Consider the following 23500-nt stretch of genomic DNA (forward strand, 5'->3'; position numbering starts at 1 on the left):
ATTTAGACTTCAAGTTGGTTTGTGCAATGTTCTTAAAATAATATACACTGTTAATTTTTCTCAACAGAGAAGAAACCTTTCTGTTCAAGTTAAACATGCTGATTAGGAAGCAGGAAAGGGAAAGACAGAGATGCCAAGAAAAACGTGCTATTTTAACATCAAGCAACAAAAAAGAGACATAGGGTTTTTTCCAGCCTAAAGTTGGAGGCTACATTTGGAGCAAAACTCTCAGATACCAGATGCTTAACTCAATCTTCTTTTTTCAATTGAGGTGAAATATACATAACATAAAATTAACCATTTTAAAGTGAACAATCCAGTGACGTTTAGTACATTCACAATGTTATGCAACTATTACTTGTATCAAATTCCAAAACATTTTCATAACCTTTGGGTTATGTGCCCATCAAGCAGTCTCTCCCCCATTTCCCTCGGCCTCAGTCCCTGGCAAACATCAAGCTACATTCTATTTCTATAGATTTAATTGATTCTGGATATTTTGTATAAACAGAATAATATAACGTGGTGTTCTGTGTCTGGCTTCTTGCATTTAGCATAATATCTTAAGGTTCTTCTATGTCATGTGAGTTGGTTGAGCACCACTACATCATTCTGGCTGGGGGCTCCATAAGATTTCATTTTATGTATTTACCAAAATTGCTTTATTCATTAATCCATTAAAAATCAACGTTGTCTTGAAAAACACCTGGAGATGAAAATGTATCCAGTTTTAGACTTAATAACAAGGTTTACAATTACTAGAATTTCTTAAATAAGGCCAATCAATCAATGTGATTTTTCAGATGCCAAAGAATAAAAGTATCAGCAATAACTGAAATATTTTTAGAATTTCCTTATTTTTTAAAAAGATTTTATTTACTTATTTGAGAGAGAGAACAAGGTGGGGGGTAGAGGCAGAGGGAGAGGAAGAAGCAGGCTCCTGCTGAGTGGCTGAGTACATAGCCCAGCCCAGGGCTTGATCCCAACACCCTGAGATCATGACCAGAGATAAAGTTAGACGTTTAACTGACTGAGCCATCCAGGTGCCCCTAGGATTCCCTTTAAACCCTTAAAAATTGAGTTTCTCTTTCCTCATGTGGTTTTAAAGTTATAGTCTTGGAACATGATAAGGAGAGGAATATTGAATTTTTTTTAGCCATATATATCTGTGATTTGTTTTATGCTTAATTCATATCTCAATGTTGGAAATGATCTAGGAATCATCATTAAAAAAAAAAAAAAAAACTTGGCTTTCTACTGCAGAATCAAGTTGAATTAGGGATAAATCATTCTGTAGTGTAGTGGAGAGACCCCTGCCCCAAGCAGCCACAGCCTTGGCTTTATGTTCTAGCTGTATTCATTACTTCCCCTGCTTCTCCTCCAGGGGAAACACTTTCCTCCTCATTAAAATAAATAAAGTTTAAGAGCTTTCCCAAAAGTATGCTAATCCATTTTAAATGTTAAAATTTTTTTTTCACATTTAAATAATATGAGAAAATACTGGTTTCAATAATTAAAAAACTTTGTATAACACTTTTTGCAACTTAATGAATGAGCGTTGCTGATTTTGAAAGATGGTTGGACTCTGACTTTTCTCAAACATATTTGATAATGAAAACATAGTTTTAAAGCAAAATCTAATAGGACTGCTATTCAGCAGAAATAAAATTAAGATAGTTTTTAAAACCCTCTAAAATCTAAGAACTAATGCATATCAAAATGCATCTTGTCATAAATGAGAGTGAAAGCTATAAAATGGGAATGATTATTGTTTAAAAGGATAAAAAGTATGACTATTCCTTTTTCAAATTTTGAATTTGGATTTTATCTCCTTCCTATTAGTGAAGTGAAAGCTTAAGATCTTGCCAACAAAGAACAATATGGCAATCTTGGCTGCTACATAGGAGCAGAGAGAGTTCCAGGGCTAGTGAAATAGAAAGAGCTAAGAGAGGAAGACTAAATTACTGAATCTTTTCAGCAGCAAACTTCATGACATTCAAAATCAAACAGACTCTCTCCTCCTCCTCATTCTGCTTAGATTTCATCACATACATGTCTATTCACACATACACACTCATGACACACACAAATCCTGATCTGCTGATGTTACTGAATGGTGATGATAATGAAATAATTAAAATATTCTATTTAGTGTTTCACTGTCCCTGAATTGAAGCTGTAAATTCTCTATCATCTTCCCCATTGATTAATGAAGATCATTATCTCCCAATTTATGGTTTTCATAAATCAATATTTATTCACTGCCAAGAGGCATGGCATAAGATGCTGGTGCTTTAGAAACACCGGCTTAACAAAGACAACAATTCCCGCCCTCTGTAAATCTGCAGTTTAGAAGAACACATAAGAGACAATGAGGATTTGATTAAAAAATTTTCAGGGAAGTTTAGCAATAAGAATGAAGGGTTGGTGTTTGTAAAAACACACTTATATATCCTATTGTTAAATACACTCCAATTACGCTGAGTTCCTGGGTGATAGACTGCTAAATAAAATAGGACCCACCTTCTTAATTTCTAATAAGAGTTAATAAATGAAACCAATTATAATACAGAAAGTACTCATTAAGGAACAAGAGAATGTATTCTCTATTGCATTAATAGGTGAAAATAGCATAGACATTTTTACTATAACAACTAGTTTCAGGAAAACCATATTCAAGAATCCAGGTAAATAATTGAACAAACACAAATTAATGAAGAAGGTCCATGTAGTAATCAAGCATACATACAAACAAAAGGAGAAAGCAAGTTTCTTATATCCTTCTTAATCAGTAAGAGACCCATTATATTCAAAGCTCTTTATGTATCTTCTGGCTGGGGAAAATGAATACCAAGGTATGGCCAGAGAGAATCCGGGAGCTGAGCCAATAGTAGTCTGGGGGTAGGGGTAGGAGATGAGGAAAAGTCTCTATCTGAAGATTTCTTCACCACTATGTTTACTAATAGTCCAAAGAGCAGAATGTCCATTTTCTTTTGGGATGAGAAGGTCAAAGATAGGTAAAGAAGGTATTATTTTTGTTACCTTCTATTTTTAAGAGTTTTAAATATGAACTTAAATTATTTATTTATTTATCTTAAAGATTTTATTTATTTATTTGGCAGAGAGAGAGGGGGAAGCAGGCTCCCTGCTGAGCAGAGAGCCTGATGCGGGGCTCGATCCCAGGACCCTGGGATCATGACCTGAGCTGAAGGCAGAGGCTTTAACCCACTGAGCCACCCAGGTGCCCCTGAACTTAAATAATTTAAAAGCAGCATATGTTTTGCTTATAGCAGGTATTTGGGATTCACTGGTGAGTGTCTGTCTGGGATAATATTCCTTTCCTGCTAGAGTAAAATTGAGCAGTAGGGATAACACACAATATTAACAGAAAGCTCCTCTCCCACTTGTCAAATCTGGCTTTGCTTCCTAAGTAGTGGATACTGTCAGACACCATGTACCTTGGGTTAGAACAAAGCATTTGCTATTCCTCAAAGGGGTCCTTGCCCTTATATCTCCTTTTTCACCCTGAACACTTCCAAGCAGTCCCTCTGCAGGGCAGGACCCTTCCTAGGCCTCTGTGGACCTGGAAAACGTTTTCCAAGGTATTTCAGGCTCATTTTATTTTCCAACATTTTATAGAAATCTGTAATCTTTGGGCACTAAAAGTTACCAACAACAATTATTCTGTAACTAATATTTTTGAGCACCTACTGTGTGTCAAATATTGTTCTAGGAACTGAAGATACCACAGTGAGCAAAACAGATAAGAATTTATATTTTCATGAGACTTAAAAATAGTAGGAATGGTCAAATGGTAACCAAATGCAGGCACGTCTCATTTTATTGCACTTTGCTTTATCACACTTCACAGATGTTGCATTTTTTACAAATTGAAGAGTTAAGACTTCAGTGGAGGAAGTTAACTGCAGGTGTGCTGGAAACAGCAAAAGAAGTGGAATTAGAAGTCAATCTGAAGATGTAACTGAATAGTTGTAATCTCATGATAAAACTTGAAAGGATGAGGGGTTACTTCTTGTAGATGAGCAAAGAAAGTAGTTTCTTGAGATGAAATCACTCCTGGTGCAGATGCTGTGAAGACTGTTGATATGAAAATAAAACATTTAGAATATTACATAAACTTAGTTGACAAAGTAGTGTGTGTCAGGGTTTGAGAGTCTTGACTTTTATTTTGAAAGGAATCCTACTGTGGGTGAAATGCTATCAAACAGCATCAATGCTACAGAGAAATAATGAAAGGAAAAGTCATTTGATGTTGTATACTTTGCTGTCTAATGTTAAGAAGTTGCCACAGCCACCACAACCTTCAGCAATTATTATCTCATCAGTCAGCAGCCATCAACACTGAGGTGAGACCCTCCACCAGCAAAAAGATTATGACTCACTGGAAGTTCATATGATGGTTGGCATTTTTTAAGATTTTTTTTTTTTTAATTTGATAGTGAGAGAGACAGTGAGAGGGGGAACACAAGCAGGGGGAGTGGGAGAGGGAGAAGCAGACTTTCTGCTGAGCAGGGAGCCTGATGTGTGGCTCAATCCCAGAACCCTGGGACCATGACCTGAGCTGAAGGCAGATGCTTAACGACTGAGCCACCCAGGCACTCCTGGCATTTTTTAGTAATTACTTTTTTATTAAGATATATACTTTTTTTTTTTTTTAGAAATAATGATATTGCACACATAAGAGACTATAGTATAGTCTAAATATATCTTTCATAAGCACAGGGAAAACAAAAAACTCATTTGACTCACTTTATTGCAATATTTGCTTTATTGCAGTGGTCTGGAACAGAACCCACAGTATCTCCAAGGTTTCTGTGTACTTATATGTATCATGGTAATCAGTTTTGTGAAAAAGAGAGCTGAAGCTGGACAGAAAAGTGTGGTGAGCCTGTGGAAGATGCTATTTTAAAAAGAATGATTGAGGGGCACCTGGGTGGCTTAGTGGGTTAAAGGCTCAGGTCATGATCTCAGGGTCCTGGGATCGAGCCCCACATCGGGCTCTCTGCTCAGCAGGGAGCCTGCTTTCTCCTCTCTCTCTCTGCCTACCTCTTTGCCTACTTGTGATCTGTCTGTCAAATAAATAAATAAAATCTTTAAAAAAATAAAAAATAAAAAGAATGATTGAGAAAATTCCCTAAAGTGAGTGTCCTTAGAAAACAGGTGGTAGTTGTGAGGGAGTGAGCCAAGCTGATTTCTGGAGGGAAGAGCTTAAAGCTGTGGGACAAAGGACATAAATAAATTAGTCCTATTGATCTCCTGCCAGATAGCAGTGATGATAGTAGGGATGTAATTCTTGAGGGAAGACTCAGAACTGCTTCTCAAGAAATTCTAAACTGCAAGAACGGAACAGCTCAGTGGGCATGGCTCTCCCACCGTTCTTTGCTTTTAAACTCACAGGGGCTTCCTAACCCACATTGCGTTCCCTGCTCCCATCCATATGTGCCTTTCTTACCTTCCTTTCCTTTTCTAGCCTTGACTATTTGTTCATCACCCTTATGCTTTTCTGGGACTTTACATTCTCCAAGACCTTCTCCTGCAACACCACACTGAATCTTGTGATCAGGACTGCAGTCTGCCTCAACTACTGCAGTGGCCTTGTGGACTCAGCTACCCCAAATCCTCCATAGAGCTTTCAGCACTAAATCTTAGAAACAAGCTGGACAACGTCACCCCTCTTCTTGAAATCCTTTAATGATCCACCGTTCAGGAGAGAGCAAAGATTCTCCAGCATGATATTCAAAGTCCCCCGTGATCTCACTTTACCAATATGCCAGCATGGTCTCTGAGTTGCTCTGCCTCTGACTTTATGCAATAGTTCCAGCAATCATCTTAGAGTCCCATCAGAGGCAATGTTGCTCCCGTTGCCTCTAGTCCTGTATTAGTTTCCCTTTCCTCCTCTACCCCATTCTGGGAAATTTCCTGACACTCTTCTCTCAGATTCATGGAGAATCCCTATACCATTCTCTTAGGATTCCTTGTGCCGACATTATCATTAAACTCACTCATTTATATTAGCCTTATTATATGTCTGCCCCTACCAGACAAGTAAAGAAACAAACCAAAATAAATGAGCAAACAACAAGAATAAGACAATGAGGTTTTTACCCCCAGTCTTTTAGCACTATCTTTGAACATTTCAAATGCATGAATGAATGATTAATTTGCTAAGGGGAAAGTATACAACATTACAGATAATAAAAGAGATGAAATGGAAAAATAAGTATTTGAATTAGAAGTTGATATCATAGAGGAAGTTGATGTAATATCCTGAAACTCTATTTTGAAAATGATCTGAATGATGCAGACAAGATAGTGATCATCATGGTTTTTAAGAAGCAGAGTTTCTTAAGAGATGATAAATTAAGAATGGCCTACAAGTAACAGCATTCATTTGTTGATTGATTCTTTTTGTTTCAAATATATTTGTGGAGATCTCCATATGACTCAAACAGCTTTTCAGGCATTAGGAATAAAATGGTGAGCAAGAAAATGAGCTGTTCTTGCTTTCCTGGAGTTTAATATCACAGTAGTGAAATAGACATAAAACAGACATATTCATTTTGACCCTGAATAAAAACAATAACATCCTTTGAAAATAAATAACCTAAGAATCTGGCCTAGTTGAAAGGATCAGGGAAGACTCAGCTGAGAAGTGAAAATTAGGCCATGCTAAAAATGCTAGGATATCACTGAACAGAAGCTGGAATTAGAGAAGAAAACAAAGTAAAGAAGGAGAAATGCTAACATAAGGGTGTTCGAAAACAACAGAAGAGAACAAAGGGAAGTAGCATATTATTAGTATGTCGTAAGAGGGCAGAACAAGATACTGACACAGGAATAATGACAGTAACAGCTAACTTTATTGGCTTATCATGTGTCAGATATTGTGCTAAATGTTTTTGCATTGTATTTTCACTTTATAAAGGCAAAAAAAAAAAAAACCTATGGGGAAGCATAACAACTTTTCTCATTTTTCATACAGTGGAACTATGTGGAGTATTAAATTGTCTATAGTCTCAGCTAGTGAGTAACAAAAGCCCAGCGAGAAACTATGGACCATGTGTTTAAAATCAATATTGCAGAGTGGACAGAAAGGGCTAAAATGTCAGATAATCGTGCTCCTTCACTCCTGGGGCTCCAGAAACTGATTTGTTGCTTGAATAAAATTTTATATATCTATATTTGAGAGAAGTTTTCCACTTAATACTTGAGTTCCATCTCCTGTGAAGGGCAAAACAGGAAGGGTAAAACGTGGAACTTCTGGTATATCAGTTCCTAGTATAGTCTCTATAAAAAGGGATTGCTGGTGGACAGGAATAAGACATATAGCATTGAATCCATTTTATAAAGTTCCTTTGCAAACTCTGGTTTCCATGAATTTCAATGATATGAACAGAGACACTGCCAGCATCTTGTTCTCTAGTCTTTCCCCCACAGCATGTCCCTGCTCTCCTGAAACTGCTGATTCCTGTCATCTGACACGTAACTGAGGCAGGAGTTTAAGAGGTGGAGAGGAACAAAGGAGTAGGTCCTGGTGGTGGCTTCAGATTTATCCCCTTCCGAAGGCCAGCTGTGAACATTGCAGCTGCCTAACAATATCCAGTTTTCATGAACTTACTTTGGAGAAAATAGGTCTTGAGATGACCTCAATTTGACTTGGAAAGGTAAGATATTTTATATATGTTTAGTGTCTCAATGCACCAAAGAAATAAAATACACTACATTCTTCAGATAAGTAAACAGAATCATTACAGAAATGGTGGCTGGTGTTCATAACAGAAGAGGGAGAAAGGAAGGTTTATGGGACGGTTCTAAAATCTCCAGAGGTGAAACACCCAAACTAAAGTGACAATGGCTATGACTAGCCAATGTGGCAGCTCTTACAGACTTTGACCACATAGGATGTCCTGACATCCAGCGATGATGTGCTTACCGGGCAGAAATACATGAGGACTTTGAGGCAGGCTGTCAGCAAGCTGGCAAGCATTTCTCTTGCTGATATCTCCTTTCCTGACCATGTATTTTCTTTACTGAAGCAGTAGTTACATTAAACACTTATGTTTTCACACTAGCATTTCATTTTTTTAATATAAAAGGAAATGATCAGTGTTATATAACCTCCATCATTTGGCAATGAGGAGTAAGAAAACACTGATAGCTTTTGAAGCTTAGAGAAAATAATTTAGGTGATTAAAATCACTTCTAATACCATCTTTGGTTAAAATATTTAAGTTCACGGCTTTTCAACTTGGATATATAAATGGTGTCAGGTAAAATGAAAATCATAGTGAAATAAATAATTACACTATACTGTCTTTGGTTCAGGGATGAGGGAGGGGAACATACTTTTTCTTTTCAGTCACCAGAGGGAAAGGAAAAATTGGTGCTATTATGGTTATATGGTATTTCAGAGGCTGCAAGGACTTGCTTCCAAGGATTACTCCAAATATAGTATATGAGAGCACATTTCTCTCTCAGATTCATTGTAAGTCAGTTTCACTGCATGGAAAGCAGATGCTATTGGAGACAGAAAAGCTGCTTTACCGACACATTACTAAGCATTCTACAAAACAAAAGCAAAAAAACAAACAAATTATAATGCATACCTCAGAAGACCAAAGTTAAAACATTTGCTGCAGGACCATGTATTTTTTATGACTTGTAGATTTCTTTTACTTAGGGGTCCAATGTCTTAATTAAAAGTTAAGCCAGTTTTGTATGTATATGTTAGTTACTAACTTGATTCAAGTGACATATTTTAGCTCTTACCCATCCACACAAATGGACAGAATTTAGCTAAACTTTCTCGACTGAGCCTGGTGATAAAATATAAATTGTCACTATGGGTTTAGGGTTGAATACCATTACTTAACATTTATTTTCAGTTCACTGAAGATATATAGAAAACACTTACACACACACACACACACACACACACACACACACGGCTTCAGGTTTCAGTGAGGAGTACTTAGTTGGAATGGTCAATATCTCTGGCATTATGGGGAGCAAATGAAACAGAGACACCTCTGTGAAAGGAGGTGTCTCTACTGCTATTTTGCTCTGGTTCATCTTTCAAGAAAGGGGGAAGCTGCGTTTTTCTCCCCACAAATCAATAATTTTAATGCTGACTTTATTACTGATACTTGATGGTCAGGGTGTTCCAAGATTTTGCAGTCCTCAAAATTCATTTCAGAAAACACCTTTGGGAGATATCCTGGCAGGGACTCTGGCCTGAGCATCAAAATATTGGTCATAAAATTCTTATTTTATTGCTCTTATTCCTATAATGGGAAGCACTCTGATGCTTATCTCGTACCCTATTGGGTAGGGAGTGTTTGAGATTAGAAGAATCATGCCAACAGTTTTTAATAACATGCTGAAAATAAGTGTTGGCTCTGCACCATGTCTCTTCTGGCCCTACTTCTGCCCACTCAGGGGGTTCACTTATCAAAGAATCTAGATTCATTTAGAAAAGATGGAGAGAGAATACTAACAAAAACAAACAAATAGTATCTAGGAGTGTTTTTATTTTGTTTTCTTTGAGTGGGATTTGTTATTCCGTTGTGTTTGTGGAATCCAACAAATAGAACTCTGGGTTATTGGTCCATAAACAGAGGAAAGTATTCATGCTCACACACACCATACTCCTCTTTATCTTTTTCCGAGCTTCCCTGCTCCAGTGTCTGTTTTGAGGGATGGATGTTGACTTTGGCTATTTTTCTCTGTTCCACTAACCCGGGTGTTCGATACTTGTGCCATACCAGATTCCCAACAATTGTGTGTTATGCATTAATACTTGGTATTTAGTCTCCTTTGATGGTGATGAGTAAATGGACAATGAAGAGCGAATGCTCAGGGCATAAAACAGTTCACACAGGGAGTCCCAGGCAAAATTAGATTTTACAGTTAGTACTACCAGTCATCTTTTTTTAGTGTAGATTCCCATCTCCTTTTGTGCTCCATTTCTTAAACGACCTCCCCCTTAAACTCTTTAAACTCCTCCTCTGTATACTCAACCTAATTGTAAAGATTTTCTAATTATGTATCAGTAGATGAGGATAAATGGTGTGTACCATCTCTGGGGGTGTTTGTATTGAGAAGTATTCTGTGTCAAGACCCCTTAAATTGTAACATTATAGATCCACCCACTCCATCTACTCCAAAGGCTGATTTTGCTTCACACATAAAAGGATTTGACTATGTGGCCAGTAAATTCAGTTATGGTATATAGACAACCTTATAAAGTGTTCTGGCTGGAATTTATAGGTTGTTTTACTCTGTTGAGCAGTCATAATTTCAGAAGACACAAGATCGCAAGTCTCAAGGTTGAATAATCACTGGGGGTGTCCTGACGAGCCAAACTGTCACAATAAGGCTAAATAGCATATGCTTTTGACCCAGCTGTCAGATGTTATTAATAGGCTGACTTAAAAAATGAAAGCAGTAGGGGTGTCATCGACATTTTGAGGCCCATATGCTTAATGCGGTAAAACACCTGCCAGGGCCAGTTTCTGGTTCCAAGTGAAGTAAATCAGCCTGCTTTTCCCCCCACAGTTAAAAATACATCAACACCTACTCAGAATGTTACAATGTGCCATAACCCTCAGGCTATCACCTCTTCCACTCTGAACTGCTTGTGATTCAAGGTATAGAAACTGTTTCAATTCTTCTTGCCTTTAGAATAAACTTTTTAATATCTATTCCTTTACTCTCTGTGTGTGTGCTTATTGGACTCCCCACCTTACTCATCTTTTATTATCTTCCAAGTTTACTAAGTTGAAGTGGAAAGTCTGTGCACTTACAACATGGAAACCAAGAAGGATTTGGGAAATCCTGTCTCAAGATGCTAAGTTGTGTTAGTGATTGGATATATCAAAAAGTAACTCACACTTACAAACTTACAAAACTGATAATCTGGTTTTAAAATCATTTATTTTCTATGGCTTCATATAAAAGAGAATATTAAGTTGTTCGTCATTCTGTGGGTGTAACTCATTGAGTGTCATTAGGCTAGAGCTGAGCAGATAGGAGTTTTTATTAAGATTTGCTCAAACTTGAACAATCGCAAGACACTTAGTTCACTTTTGGATTAGAATAGGTTCTCCATACTTTTGTAACAATGACATTAGTAATTATCCCATTTTAGCAAGAATCTGTTATTCTTTGTGTCTACTAGTCTATGGAGTACTGGACTGTAGGGGAAGGAAGAAAAGCAGAGTAGAGTGTTGGTGGTAATTCATGGTAATTCATGCTTTATCCCAAACCCTTGCTCGAGGCTATTTACTTTGGCAGCTTTTATTATTCTGCTTCATTTCCTTTGGTAATCTTTTAGTTTGAATTTTCTGTTCATTTTCTTCATTTTCTTGGGTAGTGTTAAAAACTTACCCCCAGGACAATTCCAAAAGATCAGTTCCCCAAATTTTTATCAATGATATACGTATTCTATTACTGTACATTCTTCCAGAGTGACTATTTGACAGGGGAAGTTTCATTTGACTAATAATGTATTTTCCTTTTTTTTAAGTCTTATTATGTTTCCCATCTTATACTTGCTACTTTAAACACCAAATCTTTCACATCATTTAACAAATGACTATCCAGTACTGACAACTGCCACTGAACTTTCATATGCATTGGATTCACAGCCAGCTGTTGACTGCTAAGTGGAGAGAATCTGATTTATTATTATCTACCTCATCTTCCCTCTTTCCTCTCCTGAGAAATAATCAATCCCACTTACAGTCATCTCTCCCTTGCCTTACCTAACTAATGCTTATACGATGTTGAAACAGCAATGAAAGTTCACGCCAAATTCCTATAGCATTTCTAATGTTAGAGATGAACTGAGTTTACTTTTCTGTGCATTGTGGAAAAAAAATAAAGGTAGTAATAGGATGTCTCAGCGAAGATTGTTGGAAGATAATTTCATGAGTAAATGTCAGATCAATAGCATTATATTTTGCTGACATTTCTTCCCTTGAGGTACCTCCAGCTCAGTTGGAATCTAAACTAGAATCACCTAATAAGCATAACCAAAGAAGTATTGCCATTGATTGTTGGTCTAATTGAGTTCTTTTTCAGGTGTTCACACCACCAGAAAGGGGGAAAAAAAAAAAAAAAGTATTTCCTTTACTTCTGTGATCTTAATGACACCTTCTTAATTCTACATTCACTGTGGCTTCTATCCTTTTTTCTTCTCTGGTTTCACATTGGATCCATTGGATTGCTTTGTTATATCACTTTTACAGTCACACAAAGACACATACAGCTCAAAACAATGGTAGTGTCCTTGGTGATTATTTTTATATTACTCTTCAATAGCCTTAGTTAAAACTCTAACTTTATACATGCATACTGGATAAAAAGAGCTCAAGGTCTTCTCAGGCAATAAACATGACAAGTCCTGTCTTTCACAGGCTATGAAAGTAGCTTCATTCTCCCAAGAATCACATCTGAGGCATTATGATTGCTTCCTACTGCTAGTCATTTGATGTTTCACTGCCACTGGATTAAAAAGTGAAAAAAAAATTTCCTGATTGGAAATTTCCTTGAGACATACTACACTCTCACTAAGTATGACAAGTACCAATATAAATAATAAAATAAATTAAAGATAGACTCTGATAACCATTTTTTTGAAATTTTTGAAATAGCAATTTTGACCACTTACATAATTTATCCCCAATATAGACTTCTCTTCAAATAATATTGAAATATCAAAATTGTATTGCTATACAGAAATAATGATAAGTGTATTAAATGTTTTCACATTCTACTGAATCTTATTAGACCTTTTTTTTTTACATGTCCATTTTACATTTTGAATCAAGAACAAGAGCGATATTTACCTTTGACTCCTTTTTCTTTCACAGACTACATCTAATCCATACCAAATTCTTTCTGTTTCCTATTTGAAATATATTCAAAATTTCTGCACTTTCATATCTCCACTGCCACCTGATTTTAGCTACCCCAATCTCTGACATTAATTATTGAATACCTTCTTAACTAGACTGTTTGTGGACCTTGACACCTTGAAGTATTTTCTCAGTACAGTAGCAAGAGAGATGTTTTCAAATCCTATCAGACTGTGTCATTTTTCTGCTGTAATTTTCCAAACCATGTAAGTCAAAGTCTAAGAGTGCCATCCAGCACCCTACCCAGTCTGCACCTCCAACCCTAACCCCTACCTCTCTGACTTCACCTCTCACTAACATTCCCTACCCTTCTCCCATTCCTGCTATGTTAGCTTCCTGGTTGTCCACATGCCAGGCAGCACATGATGTCTCTTTCCAGTCCCAACTCAAATGTCACTGAGTAAGACCTTCACTACCACATTATTTACAAATGCAACCCTTCCACTTGCCCCCTGCACACCCTATATCCATTCAGACATCATCTTTCTCCAAGGCTCTTATCAACCAGTTGGTGTATTATGAATTTATCAATTTATTGTCTTCTCCTTTTCCTCCTAAATGTAAATTCCGTAAAGGACAAGGACTTTGTCCTGTTTTATTTATTGTTAATATTCCCAGTAACTAGAATATTCCTGGTTATAGCATGAGATTTATAAACACTTGAATGAATAGAATGAAAGAAATGTGCTTGGCACAATATGTTGGACATGGTAATTACACCATAAATGGTAGTCATCATTATAAAGATTTTTTTTTTCCAGGAAAGCTTTATTATACATAATATCTAGTACTCTAACTGTGGAGTCAAAACTACATTTGAATTCCACTAATAATAAAAATGGGAAAGTTATTTAATTTCAATGAACATTTGTTTTTTTATCTATAAAATAGAACTGCTAACACCATATAGATTCTACTTTTCACAAGCAGTGGATGAAATGACAAGTTTGAAATGTCTGTTACAGTGTTAGCTCTAAGTCAATACAGATTTGTTTTGTCTTGGCTTCCTACTCATCCCTTCTTAGTGCTCTTTGATAATTACTTTTCAAGTGTCTACCTTGTGCCAATCACTGACTGCCATTGGATGTCAAACTATGAGATATAGTTCTTGCTCTTGAAGTGCTTACAATCCATTGAGGAGAGAAGTACATGAACTAAAAGTTTTTTTCTTTAAAATAATAGAGAAAGTAAAATAATAGAAGTTGTCTAGATTAGATAGTACCTAAGCTAAATTTTGAAGGATGGCTGACATTTATCCAAGCATCCAAACTCAGAAATGAGGGAAGCTTTTCCTGGGGAAGCAAATATGCTGAAGCACATGTGAAGCAGGTAAGGGAATAGCTGTGTAAGGCAAGTCAGCAAGGTGAAAACCAGGAGTGGCAGGAGACAACCAGGGAATCTGAAAGACATCAGGCTCTTGAAAGACCTGTATTTCAGACTAAAGGACTTAGTTTGTATCCCCTTGTCCCCACTGGTGGGGGTGGGGGTGAGGGGGCTGTGGGGTGGGGGGGGGGGATGGGAGTATGGCAGAATCACATCTATGTTTTAGAAAGATAATTATGCCAAATATATGAAAGATAAATTTCAGTCAGGGGCAGCAACAATAGTTCTTTAGGAGTGTGGAATTTGCAAACACAATTTTACCTCCCAATCTCACTAGTTCCACCATTTCCATTATTTTCCAACCTATTAACAGATTTGAATTCTGCCAGCAACTTCCATTTACAAGCTAGATGTCCTTTAGAAAGTTATGCACCTGTCTTAATATCTCTATCTGTAAAAATGGGATTAAAACTAGGATAGCTTTCTCCCAAGTGTTATTATGAGCATTAAAGGCATTAGACTTAAAAATTTAACTTGCAAAGTTTTTACAAGTTATTTAACTTGCAGAGTTAAAGAATATATTTAACTAAAAGCATTAAATTATAGGTAATTATATGTATAAAATATACATAATTATATATGTTATATGTAATTACATACATAATTATATATAAATTACATATAAAATTATATATAATTAATATATAAAAGTTGTATACATAAAAATACAGGACACTAATTAGAAGGCCATTATTTTATTTGTAAAATTAAAAATGATTATAGGAGTCTAATTGGTACAGTACTGTTTTCCATTAAGATATTAGTGTAGTAGTGATGAAGAGGAGATGAATCCACAAGTATTTGTGAAGTAAAACCAGCAGAGCCTGATTTTAGCTTTTAGCCTCAGACAGTTGGTCACAAATTCCCACAAATTCCCATGCATGCTATGTTTTTTTCAGAACTGGTGAGTGATTGGCCAGATTGGGAGCAGCAGTGGTTGAAGGAGCCTGAGACTTCTTAGGTAGAGTTATGACTCCAGGGGTTTCCAGTTTAGACAATTCTGGATGTCATTTAATGAAATTTGGAATATAGGGTGAGATATTTTATACATGCCAGTTCTATACACCTACTTTTTCACTAAATATTTATTTGGTACTTAGTGTGTACCTGTATCATGCTAGATACATAGATATAATTTCTGCCCTCTTAAAGCTTAAATTCTAATTAAAGAAAAAATATGGTTGATATAATGATCTAATTAATTAAATAAACACCTAATTAAATAAACAATATTCAATTACAAAGATAATGTTATAAAAATTGTAATAAAATAACTTATTTAAGAATGACAGAAAACAGACTAACGAGGGCACTGATCTAGTCTAGAAATCAGTAAGATTGTGACATTTATAAAATTTCTGAAGATAAGCAGCAGATAACAAGGGTATATATAAGATGAAGCTAGTAAGACAAGCAAAGGTCATGAATTCCTGTAGGGTGGTATCATCGGGTGTTATTTCAAAGTCTGTCACAAATGGAGCATATCCACAGGGTCTCTGGGACTTTGTGAAACAATTCTTTCTGTTTAACAGAACTTCTTCCTTCCCAGGGAACAAAGGTATTTTCAGAGAGTAGGTAACTTCTGATGTAACTTTCCTGCCCTCTTCATGTATCCAGCATTTTTCTGAGTACAGGAAGCCCAATAAGCTGTGAGCCTTCTTATTGATGGTGATTTTTCTTCTATGTTCCTCTTGTTCATCCTGAAAGTCTTATCTTTGTTGTCTTCTTCCAAGTCCCTCCCAATTAATCAGATAAATCTGGGTCTAGAGCACAGTGGTGTACATGGTTCAAGTTGTATTCTAGTAGTTTCTCAGATATTAGGCAAATCAGAGGAACTGGCCAGAAACTACTTTAATCTCCATATATCCCATCCATCTTAGAAACTTAAGCTGGACTTCCAAGAGACTGTCATCTTCCTTTAGAAGTCAATACATTCAAGTATCAGTCCCAGTGCAAATCAACGCCTTGCAATAATTACTATTCATCATGTTTTATCATGGAACAAACAGGTTATGTTTTTATATACTGGTTCATGAGTTCAGAAACCTACAATGAACTGGCCATTTTCCTTATTTTGATTCAGAACAAAAGCTTTATAAACATGTCAATCTTCTTATAATTCACTGATATAAATCCTTAACTCTTCATTATTATTATACCTTTTAAGATGAAGTTTTAGCTATCTGAGGCACACGGGCTTTCATTATCTGGCACCTGCCCACCTCCATTCTCAGATTACTTTTTTCTCCTGGAGCATTTTTCTCTCTAGCCCTTTTGTGCCATATAGAGTGCTGCCTCAAGTTTATGTGCCTTTGAACATGCAGTTCTCCTGCTCCCTTGCCACATTCCTCCCTAGTCTCCCATCCTTCTAAGCCCAGTCTGTTCAAGTGTACCATGTTTTAGCCAATTTTCCTTGATTCTCCACTGTGAAGAATCAGATCTTCTTTAGAGAGACGACTGCACTTAGCTCAAGCTGCCGTTAGCTGGCAGGCTCCAGCTATTACCATCTTTAGGATTCATTTTGGCTTTTGAGGAGCATCATGCTTTAAACTTGTCTCTTACCAGAGGCCACACACAGTTCATTGTCATGTGGATCTCTCCATGAAGTAGCTCAAAACAAGGCAGCTGACTTCATCTGACCAAGCAAGCAGGAAGAGCCAGAGGGAGTGCAAATGAGATGAAAGCCACAGCTCTTTGTGACCTAATTTCAGAAATGAAACCCTTTCATGCCATATTCCCTTCATTTGAAAAGAGCCACTCAAGGAAAGGGGTTATACAGTGATGTAAGTATCAGGAAGCCCAATTCATTGGGAGCCCACCTCATGTGGTAAGCTCTTTGTCAATACTCTGTGGTTTCCCTCTTCATCTTTTCCATAAGAACATTTTCAGCTCAGTTCACAAGCATTTACTGAACACATTATTTATGCAGGCATACTTCAAAATTATAACACGTGTCTTCCTCTCTCATTACTTTATTTAGCACTCATATTATTCTGTAAAACTTCAATTCCTACTCATTTAATTTTTATTTATTAAGCATGTACTATGCACCTGAAATTGTACTAGATATTGGAATTTCCAACATGAATAAGAACTCAGAAACAAATTTTTAACCTCACCAGTTTTATGTATAATTTTAATTAGCTTCATTTTACAATAGAAGTGACCTTTTAAAACTTAATCCTGTTACTGTATTTTTATAGAAAAATAATTAGTCTTTGATATAATGCATATTTCAAGAATTATGCTATCAGGTTAGTTATGTGTTTGGGTTTTTAGAACATAGCAGGATAAATACCCTTATTTGAAAATGCATTATTGCTCCTAATTTTGTTGTTCCTATTAATGTTTTGTTTATGCTTTTAAACTGGCTGCCGTGATTTAGATTCCTGTTTATAATAATGTGTGAACCCAGACATTTATAGTCAGAACATGAAAATGAACTAGCCTAGTATATCCACAATGGTTGCAGTACTCTCTCTTTTAATACTGTTGATTGATTGTACATTAGTTTGCATTAAACTTAAAGTTGTATTCCCCTTGCAAATTGCTTTTCTCCTTTACTCCAAAATATATCATAAATTAATTGCAAAACTACTAAGCACACAGCTACAGGATGGAAAACAACTGCTTTTAGACAGACCAAAATGATACATGTGGTTCCTAGAAGTCTATCTCTGGGTTGTGTATCACATTAATACAAGTATAGCTTGGTCTGACCAAGACTTATATGGGCTGGTTCTCAGAATGATTCTGCCTCTGTCACCGTAGAAAGAGCAGAGGGTAGAAAGTAGAGGAGAAACAATGTGATAGATCAGTAGCATGGAGTAATAATGACAGCTTGGGATTCTACGTATAAACAATCTGACAATAACTGAGTCCAAGGAAAAAGAATGGAAATGTAGGACGGGCTAATAAAGAGATTTATCCAGGGAGAGCCATAGCTGTTGCTGGGCTATTTTTAAAAAGTGGAATACATACAAAATTTAAAAATTAATAAATAAATAAATAATTGCATTGATTAAAATCTTAGAAATGTTTTAATTACTTAACTTTTTACTATGAATCCTTTTTTAGATGTTTGGTAAAACTATTGGGGAAGATGATATATAAACTACTAACTTGTGGCATAGAAACACGAACCATTGACAAGTGTTTGTTCTGCTGACTTCTGACTCAATCTTAAAGATTTGGGGTTACAATTACCCCTGGGGTGTAGAGCCTAGATGGCTCAGTCGGTTACATGTCTGCCTTCTGCTCAGGTCATGATTCCAGGTCCGCGGATGGAGTTCCATATTGTGGGGAGGAAGGGTCCCTGCTCAGCAGGGACTCTTCCTTTCCCTCTGCCTCTGCAGCGCCCCCCCCCCCCAGCTTTTTCTCTCTCTCTCATTCCGCTCTTTCACATAAATAAATAAAATCTTAAAAAAAAAAAATTACCCCTGGGGGACAAAGGAGAGATTTTTACCAGTGTTCAGCAAACTCTATAGTCTCCCTGAGATTAGAGAAGAAAAATAAAACCTAGATTCTAGGCATAAGATTAAAAATATTTTTAAATGAACTTATTTTGATAGAATCAGTTTATCTCCTTTGCCCTGGAGTAGACAAAATTGCTACTTTGTGGAGAAAGCAGTAACGTGGCAATTTGCCTACATGGGGCTATTAGCCATGTCTGAACACATTTTTTATTATTATAGTTGGAGAGGTGATAGTGGTTCCTAGTGAGTAGAGGCCAGGTTGTTGCTAACCATCCTACAGTGCACAGGACACCCTCCCACAACAAAGAATTATCAGGCCTCAAATGCCAACAGTGTCAGGGTTGAGAAACCTGAGGTAGGCATAAAGTGCACACTGAGAGAAAAGGTAGAGAAAGGAAGAGTATTTGTGGTATTTGTGTTCCCTCTTCCAATGTAAGTCAAGAGGAAGGAACGCAAGAATTCCTTGCAAGACCAGGACAAGTCTAAACGAAGAAGAGACATGTTTTCTAATTACAGCACAAGAAAGGAAACCCACAAATATGCCCTGGAGAAAGACAGTGACATCTAGGCATGAGAGGTTCTTAGATAAGCTTATTAGTTTTCCACAGGTCTGAAGGGGGCATGAGAAGATCTGTAAGTTCCCCCAGAGGCCTAAAGTGAACTGTCGGACTAGATGGGAGAGTGAGTCAAGAACTACTCCAAGGAAAAGGGTCCTCACCTCAGAAAGGTGCACATGCCCTGCCCATGGGGAACTCCCAGGGGCTGGATATGAGCCAAGGCCAATACCTGGCTCTGTCCACAATACAAACCGGAGCATGGGCTAGCCTAGACCAACTCTGTTCAGCTAAGACCCTAAAGGGATAAGACATTTCCTTCCCTTGCCATCAACTCACATGCTCTGTGCTGAACCACTAATGGGAACCAGTGCCCACGGACTGTTTCACATGACTTTACAAGTAAAATGGGAAGGAAGAAAGACCTTTTAAGGAGAAAACAATGGTATAAAAATGAAACTTCGAGCATCACTGAAATGCTCCTGAAGTGGCTAACGTCTTCTGAAGTGACCTGAAAAATTGTGCAGTAGGACTGAATTTACCTGAAAGCTCAAACAATAAGTCATCTGACAAAGCTTCAAAAAATTAGTCAAAAAAATTACTTTTTTTATACCTCTGTTATATGGACTATTGTAAATGTGAAATATTATGCCTGTTACAAAGCTTCTGGTGTTTTTTTTGTTTTTTTTTTTTTAATTTCTTGACATTGAATAGCAAACTGTGAGAGACAGGACCTCTGATATAACAAATTATAACCTTCTCTTTGTTTTACTGTTTCATTCTTAAAAGCTGCATCCCTTAATGACATGGGGCCACCTGCCAATGGATTACGTTTTGGCATTACCCATCCCTTTTCATCTCATTAATTCTTACACCTTCCTTTTGTCTAAACTTAACTTCTCTTCTACCTGAAACTTGCCCTAACCACTTCAGATTAACTTAAAATCCCCTGAAATATATTTTCATAATATTTAACAAACTTTACTGTAATTCTTTATTAAATTTTTCTTTTTCTTTGAAGACAAAAACAATGGTTATGGCTTGTCATGGACTCCCCAGTGCCTAACACAGTACTTAACACATTATAGGCATTAATAAATGTTGGTTTTTCTAATTAAGCTATTAAATATGTTGAAAATTGCAATGGTAGTTAAGTTCTAACAGCTAATTATAGCCCTTATAATCTTTCCCCAATTTTCTACATTCAAAAGTCCTGTTTGTGCCACACATATGAATATCATTTATGAAAATTATTTGTTTATAAGAATCAATTTTGAGACTGTGTTGCTTCCTATTTCCTGGGTGATAAAAAAAGTAGGACCATGGCTTTTAAAGGAGGGATGACAAATTACATATTTGAGCTGGAGGCTCCCAAGAGCAAGATATTGTGCTGTTTCATAAAATTAAATGCACATAACAAATATTAATTGGTTTCCCTTGAATAAGGGAGAAAATGAGAATATCATATAGGCTTTCGAGGCTGGCACAACCAACATAGAGTATTGATTCCAGTGCTTACCAATTTTGTGATCTTGGAAATAACACCTATTCAAGTATCTGTTTCTTAATATGCAAAAATGGGCATAATAATACCTAATTATATTTTTGATGATTATATATTTATGTGTGTGCATGTAAGAGAGAAAAAAGGAAGATGAAAAGAAAAAAGGAAAGAGAAACTTTTCATCTTTTTAACCACATTGGTAAGTTTTGTCAAAGGGAATTCTCGATCTTTAAGGAATTCCCCAGTGCTTGCTTCGGCAGCACATATATTAAGGAATTCCCCAGACTTAAATGTTTTGGTGATGGAGTAGGCTCATAAATTAATCACCAGCAATCCAACAAATGTTGTATCATGACCTGAGCCAAAGGCAGAGGCTTTAACCCACTGAGCCACCCAGGCGCCCCCCACCACCCCATACAGCATTTAGAATATGAAAATAATGTGTTTTGAAGCTTACATCTAAATTCCTGGAGGACAGAGACTGTATTCAACCTGGTACAACATTTGGATGAATGACTATTATAATGCAGCTTTAGCTGAAATGTACATACACATTTGCATTTTAAAGTACAGCTTATGTTTTATGGCAGTATTATATAAACTAAAAAATTAGGGTAACTTTACTTAATATAAAAACTCTTCGCTACGATATGTACCACAGGCTATAATTACAGTGAGACTATTTTACTATTTCATTACAGAAGCTTTTTATTTGTTTAAGTGAAAAGCTTCTGAAAATTTTAAAACAATAATTTCAGTCATATAAAGTTATGGTTAGAAAACAGCTGACCACTTTGAGTTAAAAAAATCAGCTTTCATTTCAAAAAATATAAAAAACACATGTTACTACACTATGAAAATAATTGATAACAAAATCAAATTTATTTTTTGGCATCATAATTTAATTAGATTGTGAGTTAATTATAATCTCTATTTTCTTATTTAGTTGTCTGGGTAATAATATACTACCTCTAAGTTTTATTTTTGATCAAGTCCTAATATTATTTTAGGTATAGAAACAGACTGTCACTCTATTGCAAATAATTTATTATATCCATCCAATCAATTGCATTTGATCCATCAAGGGTTACAATATCCACCCACAAAATATTTTACCAAGGAAATTTTACTTAAATTTTGGGAACACTACACCAAAAAGAAGTAATTCTATGGTGTTAATTAAAGCATATAGCCAAATATGTCCTTGTAAGCCTTGAAAGAGAGTATAAAGGATGTAGGTTGGAGAATAATTTCATATTTTAACCAACATCATTCTAAAGTAAATTCAGGTGACTAAATAATAATTCTGATTATATATTTTTGTCAAATCCATTAATGTCATTTTAGCTGTACTTGGTATATCACTGAGAACTTTCATTAAAGGTAAAGAATGATTCTTGCAATGACCTTACTTTTGTATGTGTATGTGTGTTCAAGTGCACAAATATGAGACCAAGAATAGGAAGGTCACAACTTAGATGACGGAAACAAGTCAGAATCTACCACGCTTGCCACTTTGGAGTTCCAAAAATCAAGTGGCTCACCAAATATTACTTTGACTATGACAAGTAATTTAGTTTTTTAAGCATCTACTCTGTGTAGAACACTGTTTTGTGATGTTCAAGAGGATAAAATAATGTCTGAAATTTCAACAAACTCTCTAATATCCACCTATCCAATTTGTTATACCCAAGATAAAATTGAGTACCTGGGAATTATATAATTTAAAGGATGTCATATTTATTCTCATGTTTTACATCTATTTCTTCTAAAACCTGAGACACAATCACTGTAATATCCTTGAGGTGAGCAAATCTTCCTTGTTTGAGAATGAATTTCTTTTTTGAAATAACCAAAAATTTGGATGCCATCCTGGTGAATAATGAGCCTCATTAAACATAAAAGTTTTGGTCAGAAACCAGGTATCACTCTACATAAATAAATTTGATTTATTTTTGTGGCTGGGAAGGTAAGTAAGGCAAATTTAAAATGGTTTTGAATATAGGCTCATGAAAAAATATGCAGTGCCTTCCCAGTCAGTGATTGGAAAGGGATGTTAGGATTTTGGTTATGGAAGCTAATGATATAGAGGTTTCTGTTGCACTCTATCCTTTTTCCTTTACAATCCTGACTCACTTCATTCTTATATAATATGCCCTTTATATTATAAATACCTGAAGTATGGAAACAATACTGACTTCATTTTCCACAAAGTATTTACCTTATATCATCTTAAGACCCAAATAACCTGATTTAATTCCAATTAGCAATTAAATAATTGAATTCTAATTATATCAAATGAGTTCTAGATACTAAAAAATTGCACAATTAATGTATAATTTATCCATACCAATTAGGATGATACAATTATATTATTAACTTCATACTAATCCTCTTCTAGAAAGAAGGTTAAACCAGAAAGTACTGAACAGTGATTCAAATGATACTTGATAGAGACTTAGGAACCTAAATTAAAAGTTAAAAAAGAGGGCGCCTGGGTGACTCAAAGTGTTAAGTCTCTGCCTTCGGCTTGGGTCATGATCTCAGGGTCCTGGGATTGAGTCCCACATTGGGCTCTCCGCTTGGTGGGGTGCCTGCTTCCTCCTCTCTCTCTGCCTGCCTCTCTGCCTACTTGTGATCTCT

At 36.1% G+C, this 23500-nt stretch overlaps 1 pseudogene; it reads right to left on the reverse strand.

The window, feature by feature from the left end:
- Positions 1 to 3868: 3868 nt before the first annotated feature.
- The window catches only part of LOC116866943, a 65386-nt pseudogene continuing 45754 nt past the window's right edge, over positions 3869 to 23500 (reverse strand).

The sequence above is a fragment of the Lontra canadensis genome, unplaced genomic scaffold (assembly GCF_010015895.1).
Source record: "Lontra canadensis isolate GAN:19392208 unplaced genomic scaffold, GSC_riverotter_1.0 scaffold11, whole genome shotgun sequence".
Taxonomy (NCBI): domain Eukaryota; kingdom Metazoa; phylum Chordata; class Mammalia; order Carnivora; family Mustelidae; genus Lontra; species Lontra canadensis.